The sequence below is a fragment of the Pteropus alecto genome, unplaced genomic scaffold (genome assembly GCF_000325575.1).
Source record: "Pteropus alecto unplaced genomic scaffold, ASM32557v1 scaffold3, whole genome shotgun sequence".
Lineage (NCBI taxonomy): Eukaryota > Metazoa > Chordata > Mammalia > Chiroptera > Pteropodidae > Pteropus > Pteropus alecto.
This window is the reverse complement of record NW_006442484.1, coordinates 61,786,817-61,795,461: the sequence shown is the minus strand read 5'-3', so window position 1 is coordinate 61,795,461 and position 8,645 is coordinate 61,786,817. Positions and strand designations below refer to the sequence as shown.

The window sequence follows — 8,645 nt, the reverse complement described above, 5'->3', positions numbered from 1 at the left end:
ACTTCAAGGTGAAGTGAAGCATATTGATGCTCAAAAGTCAGTGAGGGCCATTCCTTAGATATGAATAAAGACAATTTTGTCTTGGATTGCTCTTTTTTCTGGATAGCAAAGTGTGGACAGATAGACTTTTAAAACAAGTTATAAAACTCATTTTCTTGATTTATTTGAAAACGATCCATTTTGCTTCATTGGATTTGTACTAGCATAAAAATTCAAATTATTAATCTAAATTTTAAAATTATCCTAGTGATGAGACTCAATATGAATATATTAATTAATTGTGCACTTTTAAATTTTAGGTATGCATTTTATTATCAATATATAATATTAATAATAATGGCCCCAAAAGGTAAAACATGGCTTTTCTTTGCAAAATAATTTAATCATTCTCACTTTATCAGTATCACCAATGGTATCACTCAGCATAACCTCTTTAAAAATTTTGTAAAAAAAAATTTTTTAAGAAATTCGTTACTTTTTTAAAAAGCGCATGCCTCAAAATATCTAGTTGCTACTAATATGAGTTCAGGAAGCATGGAGTTAAAGGAGTTGGCTTTTTTTTTTTTTTCTTAAATCTGAACAATTAGAATCAGCAGTTTGCATTATTTTAAAAATGAATGCTTAGAATCAGCAATTTTCTTGGGTTTTTTTTTTTTTAAAGATCTTGAGGGTTTTTTTTATTTAAAGTGGAAAACTACATTAAGTGCAAAGCAGTCAACAAAGAAGCAGCCATAAAGCCTAAGTATTCCTAGAGTTATAAAATATGTCCATTGTGCCAATTCCACTGCCAACAATGAAGTTTTAAGCATTAATATGCCTTCATTGCAGTTTTAATGCCTTAATATTGACTCTATAGCTCTTTTGGGTAATTTTGCTTTCTCTGGTACTTGAAAGGTGATGATGTCAGCGTTCTTCGCACTGATTCATATGCAGGTTGATGAAGCTGAGTTATTTATTGAGTTCCATTATATTTTCTATAAACATTAGTTCTCAATAAACAGAGACATTTAGCCGAGGGTTTATTTATTAAATAGGTACTGTACAGATGGTTTTGCCACACATGATGTGCTGCAGAGGATATTACTCAGGAATAATCAGCTGTGTTATAGCTTGGCTAAATTAATAAGATGATAATGATGAAATTGATGCTTTTGAGCTAGGCTTGGTAAATGGTTTTTGCATAAACAAACTGATAAATTTGAGAAGCAATTACTTGCTTGTCAAAGATAAAAACACAACAGGGCCCATTTATAGTTAGGTCCTATTTATTTTTAAAGATTGTACCAGATTTTATGTTTAATACGCTGCAATTAAAAAATAATACTTAAATGAAGAAGAATAAAAAAAACTAACTTTCTGAGTTCTCCTTCAAGTCTGAAGAAGCAGTGTTGCTTGATTAGATGTCAAGCAAACTTTTTTGCTGCATCTGAAGGGAAAATATAACTAACAAACAACAGGGTAACATTCTATATAAATTTTTTAATCATATAGGCATATTGCAGAAACAGTTGATTAACAACTCACTGTACTCCATTTTACCCCCTTCCCCAGCCACACAAACACACAGACAAGGGAGACACACAAACACACACTTAATAAGGGGACCTACAAAAACTTTTTTTATCTGGTTCCCCAAAGCAAAGATGATGTTTAACCTAGTTTATATAAAAGGTACAGAATTCATCCACTTTCCTCAATGAAATGTTGTTCCGTTTTTACTTGGAGCCTGAACATGAAAAATACACGCCTATTGATAAAATTTACTGATACGATTTCATTACACAATGCTGGCTTTTGCACTGTAAAAAGTCAGAACTGACTTCCAAGGTCAGAGAAACATTAGCTGTCCTCTCCAGCTTTAGCAGATTTTTTTTTTTTTTTAATTCTGATGAAACCATACCCTGAGGGGCTACCTTTTAGATCTGACCATGCCCATGTTCATCATGAGCTACACATCGAATCTATTGTTTACATCTGTTTGTGCATATATTTTTAACTATACAAGAATAATAACCTACAGATGATCTCTATATATCCTGCAGTATCTTATTAAAAGCTGTTTCATGCTAAATGACAGTTTTCTGTTTCTTTCCATCAAAGAGTTTATGGTTACCAAAGATAAGTTGTAGGGCCTTTTTACCTCTTAGATATATTTACTGGGATCTACAATGAACTATTTGTCATACAAAAAGAGAATCACATGCAAAAAGTAAATAAATATATTCATTCTAAATGTTGGGATCCAAAACTTTTGTATAGTATCACATTTATTTTTTTTTAAATGTTAAAAACAGAGGCAGAGATCACTACTATTCTAAAGTATAGCATGAAGTCAACTATGAGGCGAAATCAGACATCTATTTCATTAAAATAGTCACCTTCTTTGTCTTTTTAAAAGAGGACTTTGAGGTCCTTCATTTAAAAATATGTTAGCTTAAAATAAATTAATGTTGTGACTATTGAATGCAAGCTATTGTGTTAGAATGGGTATTTTGCATTTTATTGTTTGTGTGAAATAAATGAGTGACAGCAAAATGCTGTGTGTATGCATGACGGTAGAAATTCTATCCCTCTGGGCAGCTCAGAAAACAAGATATTTATCTTCTCAATAATTGCCAATAAGAACAAAAATGTAATGATCACAAAGAAATAAGAATAGGCAGAATTTATATCACAGAAATTCATAATATATTGGTCTGATATCAGAATGCCTAATGATTTGTTATAAAACTTCGGTTGTAATTTTCTCCTCCTGACTAATTGGAAAAAACTGCTCCCCAACACTAATTACAACTCCATCAAAAAGAAAGGTGAGCACAAATATGTCTTAAGGGAACATGAAAACTTTGAAGATGAGGCCCCATAAACTGTATTAAGAGATGAAATTTGAATTCGTTCTATGAGCTTTGCTTTCTGGAGACCGTTGCAATGAGTATCAGGAAATAAATCCAATGAGTTTTTTAGTGATGATATCAAGAGGCATGAAAACATAACATATTGAGTTGCCTTACATAATGCAGCTTACATTGATCAGCTTACAAATTGATCATTGTTAATAGAAATTCTATGTTGGGTCTGCAATATCATATGCTTTCCTGAAAATAATTTTTGGTAAGTGCTTAGCAGAAACTTCTCCTGCTTGGAAGCAATCTGAATTATCTAACAAAGCACTAATATGCATGTGAACTCCATACTAAGCTATAATCTTGGTAAGAATCTTGCTTTACATGTACCATTTAGCTTATAATTTAAGATATTTTAAAGTACCTATAAAATTAAAGAATGAATAAGGGCAATGGTGTATCTATGTTTCTTGTTCTGCGATTAAAGACTGCAGTATATGAATTGATTTGACTTGGTTTCAGATATGTATAGTCCAATGTCACAAACCTGAGCATCTGGATTTCCCCTGGCCTTTGATAAATACCCTGTGGAGGTGAATCTTAATAATACACAGCACGTTCCTAAAACTCATGCAAGAATTATATTTGGTCCTAATACTAAAAGGATTTATAAAGGTTTACTGTTTACTTGAGAGTCTAATGTTAGTTAATAGATAGTCTAAGACAAAAGTGTAATGTTGAATAAAGGAAATATATCTTTGCAAATTACAACATGAAAATTGTCATATTTGTAAAGTTGTTTCTAATCGATATTCAGGTGACATGGACTTTTTCCTCATAAAAATATCTAAGGAACTATACTGGTCAAAGTTGATATGCAGAGAATGAGAATGCAATTTTTACTAATCAAAAATCTCAAACAATTTTAGAATTTTTAAATTTCATTCAGTCTATGCTTTATCACATATTTTTGTCAACATATACTAATTTATATTCAACAATTAATACATTTAATATTACATATTTTTGTCAATATATACTACTTTATATTCACCATTTACTACATTTAATAGTCCTATTTGAAACATTAAGAATTTATTCAAATAAATAATCAATAAGAATCAAATCAAGCTCTCTTTTTTAGACTTATTTGACAGCTATTTTTAGGTTTATAATTCTGTTTTGAAAAAAAGCAAAACACTTGGGAACATTTACCCTGTTCTAACATATATGAGTAATATATTTACTTGCAGTACCAAAATATACTCATGGTTTTTCATATTTATTAAATTCTCTCTTTTGTCTCAAATAATTTCATTGGTTAGAATAATCAAAATTACATTCATTAAATTATTAATTCACATGAAATAAAGAACACTGGATTTAGCAGTGGTAAAACTATGAACTCTAACGGAGAACACAGAAATTCCTCTTATAAACACACATTGGAGTAGGCTCGTCCGTTAGAAAGCTAAATTATGCCGATTACAAAGCAATTTTGTAAAACGGCTTACATGGATTGGAACACTAAGCGACCATTCAAAATGAGAGTGGGAGAATTTTAAAGACACCAAGTAGAATAGAATTACAAATTCCTGCCACTTTATCTCTTAAAATCTATCTCTTTCATATTACTCCTCACTTCACTCCTACATGTCAGTATGTGTCTCCAACAGGCTAAGAATGCATTCATTTATTCATTTATTCATTGTTTCTATTTTACTTACTTAGTTCCTAATATGTGCCCTGAAGGGCACCAAGAGCTGAAAATACTAAAATGAATCAAGCAAGGGGTGTATCCTTAAGGAGCTCAGAACAGTAAGGAAGATAGACAGCAGAGCATAAGAGACATGTATCCCAGTACAACTGAGTTAAATACACCATGGAAGAAAAACCTATTAATAGGTGGCCATGAACCAATCTGCTTAGCTCTTTTATGTACATGAAAATAGAGGTATCATAAATCCGGGGAGAAAACCAGGAGCATGAAGAAGTCTGCAATTGAACTGACAAAAGAATACAGTGAATACCCAAGTAGATGTTCTTTCATCTCAGAACATGTTCCTTGGGATAAGGAAGGACCAAGTGGGAGCAAAAGTCCAATTCTAAAACACAAGGGAATGTGGGAGTGGAAAGGGAAATAAGACTGATAGTGGACAAATAGTTAAAACTCATTTCAATATTGGAAATGTCGAGCTCTTCTGAAAATATTCTTTTTCTAACAGTAGGTATAATTTTCTGCTTTTAGCCTCCAGAGGCTTCTTCATCTTAGGCAGGGGGATTTTTCCATCATCCATTGTTAAGGGTGGGACAACAATAATTTCTCCCCTTCCCTGACTGATTCCACTGCTTCTCTGTTGAGGCTCCCAAAAAGGCTGTCAATTAGTGACAATTGTCATGATGTTCTGAGATGTGGTCACCTGTCTTCCACAAACTGGACTGAGACCACCAACTCCTTTCACACAATCAAACAAACGTGAACTAGTAATGACCTATGTTTACTACCAACCTGGGCTCAAACCAAGGCCTGCTCCCACGGACCTGCTTTAGCATTCTTGATGACAAACAGCAAGTTCAATGTGTATTTACTCCCCTCCAATAAATGGACCCGTGCTGTGGCAGTAAGTGTCACTAAACAAATATGGCTCTCTCTTATTACCTACGTTACTCTCTATGGAGAAAGAAGACTCTTTGCTCCACCCTTTTAGGTTCTCTCAGCTGGTCTAATAATCAAATTTACATGACACAGATTAACAAGAGAAAAAAACAAATTGGATTACATATGCATGTATAGGCACCCCACATATATGAGAGAGTCAGAGACAGAATGGGAAAATAAGGTACATAATGACATTTTGAGCTAGGGATGAGGTAAGATACCTTAGGATTTCAGAGGGATGAAAGTCATTTGCAAGATGATAAGAAGAGCAGATGTGCAGTAATTAGAAGCTTGCCCCACCCCATAGATTGGTCATAAAAATTTATTTCTGCTGATAACTCGTATTATGGGCAAGGCTCCTAATTTAAATTCTTTAAGGGAAAAGTAAATGTTTCTCGTAAGCCCCCAGGGCCCAGATTGCCTTCAGCTCCAAATAAGTCATGTACCAAAGTCACACACCTCAGAGAGACCTATTCTGAACCCTTCGCCTCTATATTTGAACTTTGTAGTCAGACTGTCCTAGGTAGGTATTTTTACTACTACCCCTTGAAGTAGAATGCAGATTAAAATTTATATATAATTTTTAAAAATATGGAAACTAAATTTACATATTCATGTCCCACCATAAGATGAGGAGGTAAAGAAGGCCTGCTGTATGTTAAATTCCAAGAAGCAAAATAAACAGTATCAACATCAGGGATGCATGAATTCCATGAAAGTATTTTATAACCATCTGCATATTGTGGTTCTCTAAATTAAACTTTAAAGTAACTTTAGAGTACTTAAGTAGAAGTAGACTCTCCAGTTCCCACGTATATTTCAGACTTTAAAGGGGGGTTGTGTTTCTTTCTCAGACGGTAATCCTAATTATCAAAAGCACAAAAGGAAATATGGTTTAGAGCAAATGACAGTATTTGAAGAAATTAAGAGGTAAAGGCCTAAAGAAGTACAGGTTAGAGAGAAATTATTTTTAGCTCCAGTAATAAGAAACAGGGTTGAAGACGTAAGTCAGGGTCATCCTTACATGGCTAGAGGATTTGTTAGGGTGGGAATGTTTCAGAGATATCAATCTAAAAGATATAAAATCAACACAATAGAGAAAGACTGGAGGCAGGAAGGGCGGTTAGAAGATAATGACAGTTGTCCAAGCTAGGGGGTGTCTTAGAGAGCCTTGGTTGAAAAGGAGCATTAGGAGAGCAATCGCTGATTTAGAAATAACAGGACTTGTTAATTGGTTGGCAAAGGAGGCAAAGAGGTAGAGGAGATACAGTTGAGTTCCTGCAGTATGCCTGGATGCCTAGAAGATGACACAGTAGTAAGACAAAAAAAATTTTTTTAATAACGCAGGAGGTGCAGATGCAAGGGAAAGATGGATTTAGTGAGAATAATAGTAATTTCAAAGTGCCGGAGGGATAGGCAAACACAGCTATATTTCCATCTACTTTGAGAGTCATCCAAGAAGATGTAATAATAAGACAGGAGACAGATGAAAATGTGAGAGACTGCAGACCTAGAAGAGAAAAAGATGGAGATCCTTAGAAATACAACCCAGGCCCTGCCCTCGGAAACACATCATCTAAACATAAGAGAATTACACGTCTTCCTTTAAAAAACTACAAAGAGAGGTGAAGTAAAAGGTAACATGAGAAATATGTTAACAATGCAACAAAATTTAAACATATACACATTTATTCTCTATAATATAATATCTCTAATTTTACTATATCAGAATTTTTAGAATTCTGAGTCTTGAAAGATGAAGGCTCTCGAGTATCATTATAAAGCCATATATTTTTTTCCCCAGGAACTATTTGGCAATTATGCAGTGGTATTTTGAGTATCACAGCTGAGAGGCATTACCATTATCTAGTGAGTAGAGGCCAGGGATACTTAACAAAACACCCTAAAATGCATAGGACAACCCCCCACAATAAATAATTGTGTGGCAAAAATGTTGATAGTGCCAAGATTGAGAAACCTTGCTATAAAGTTACTTTAGCACTTTGCTCAATATTATTTAAGGTTCGTGACGAGTAAAGTTCACCAATGAGATGAGCTAATATATTTTCCTGACTTTTTTTTTTTTTTGGAGTGCTTAACACAGTCATTCAAAATACAAAGAAGACACCAGAATTCTCTAGGGTAATTTCTATCATAAAATAACATTCATGACAATTTGGATACATACATAGTTTTAAGCACGCATTTAAAATTTCAGGTATTTAAAATGCCCAACATTTTCTGGCATAATTGTGTTTTCTGAGTCTCTTTCTTCCAAAATTCCATTAACCAGTTCATTCTTTACTGTTCCAAGCTATTAAAATCTATTAAGATAACTTAGTAGATACAGAAATTTACCTTGGCTAACTCCATTGCTAACTTTCCTCTTCGATACCATATAACATTTCCAGCATTTAAATTTTTGTATACCCTGACTACTTGTTTTGTTAATTTATTCTTCTGGGTCTCTACAGACACTTACTTGCTTTTTTTACAGATTTTTATTTTGACGATGCTATCATTGTATAAGAGTGCTTTCAACTAAGCCCTCTCACAATGAAGCCAGTCACAGAACTACTTCACAGCGGACTGATAGCTTACAAAGTGCTTCCATGGCATCATCTCAATCTTTAGGACAGCTTTGTGATATCGATGGTACTTCGCAGTCTAGTGATGCTCTTTTTTTTTTTTTTTTTTTTTTTTTTTTTTTAGGCGAGGCAACCCTTGGTTGACCTCACAGATTGCAAGAAACTTGTCAGCTTACAATCCCTTATTTTTTTATTTTTCACACCTACAGCACCTGGTCTTCCTAGGTGGTCTCCCATCCAAGTACTAACCAGGCTCGACCCTGCTTAGCTTCCAAGATCAGACAGGATCGGGCTTGTTCAGGGTAGCATGGCCATAGACTAGCGATGCTCTTGAAGGCTCCAGCCTGACCTAAAACCCCAGCTGCCTTGGTCCTTTCAGCCACATCACCTACCTGTCAGAATGACTCGCCAAACATGCCTGGTCCCTCTTTCTCCTATCTCCAACCTCTACATTCACATAGTTCATTATGTCTCCATCTCATATGGCACTACTGGTGAAGGCAAAATAAAATACCTCTTTTCCGAGACGGCTGTTAAGGCCAAAGTAACAGACTG

The 8,645-nt window shown here is 34.2% G+C and overlaps 1 pseudogene; it reads right to left on the bottom strand.

The window, feature by feature from the left end:
* Positions 1-8,290: 8,290 nt before the first annotated feature.
* Positions 8,291-8,409, bottom strand: LOC112470539 (annotated as a pseudogene).
* Positions 8,410-8,645: the final 236 nt, after the last annotated feature.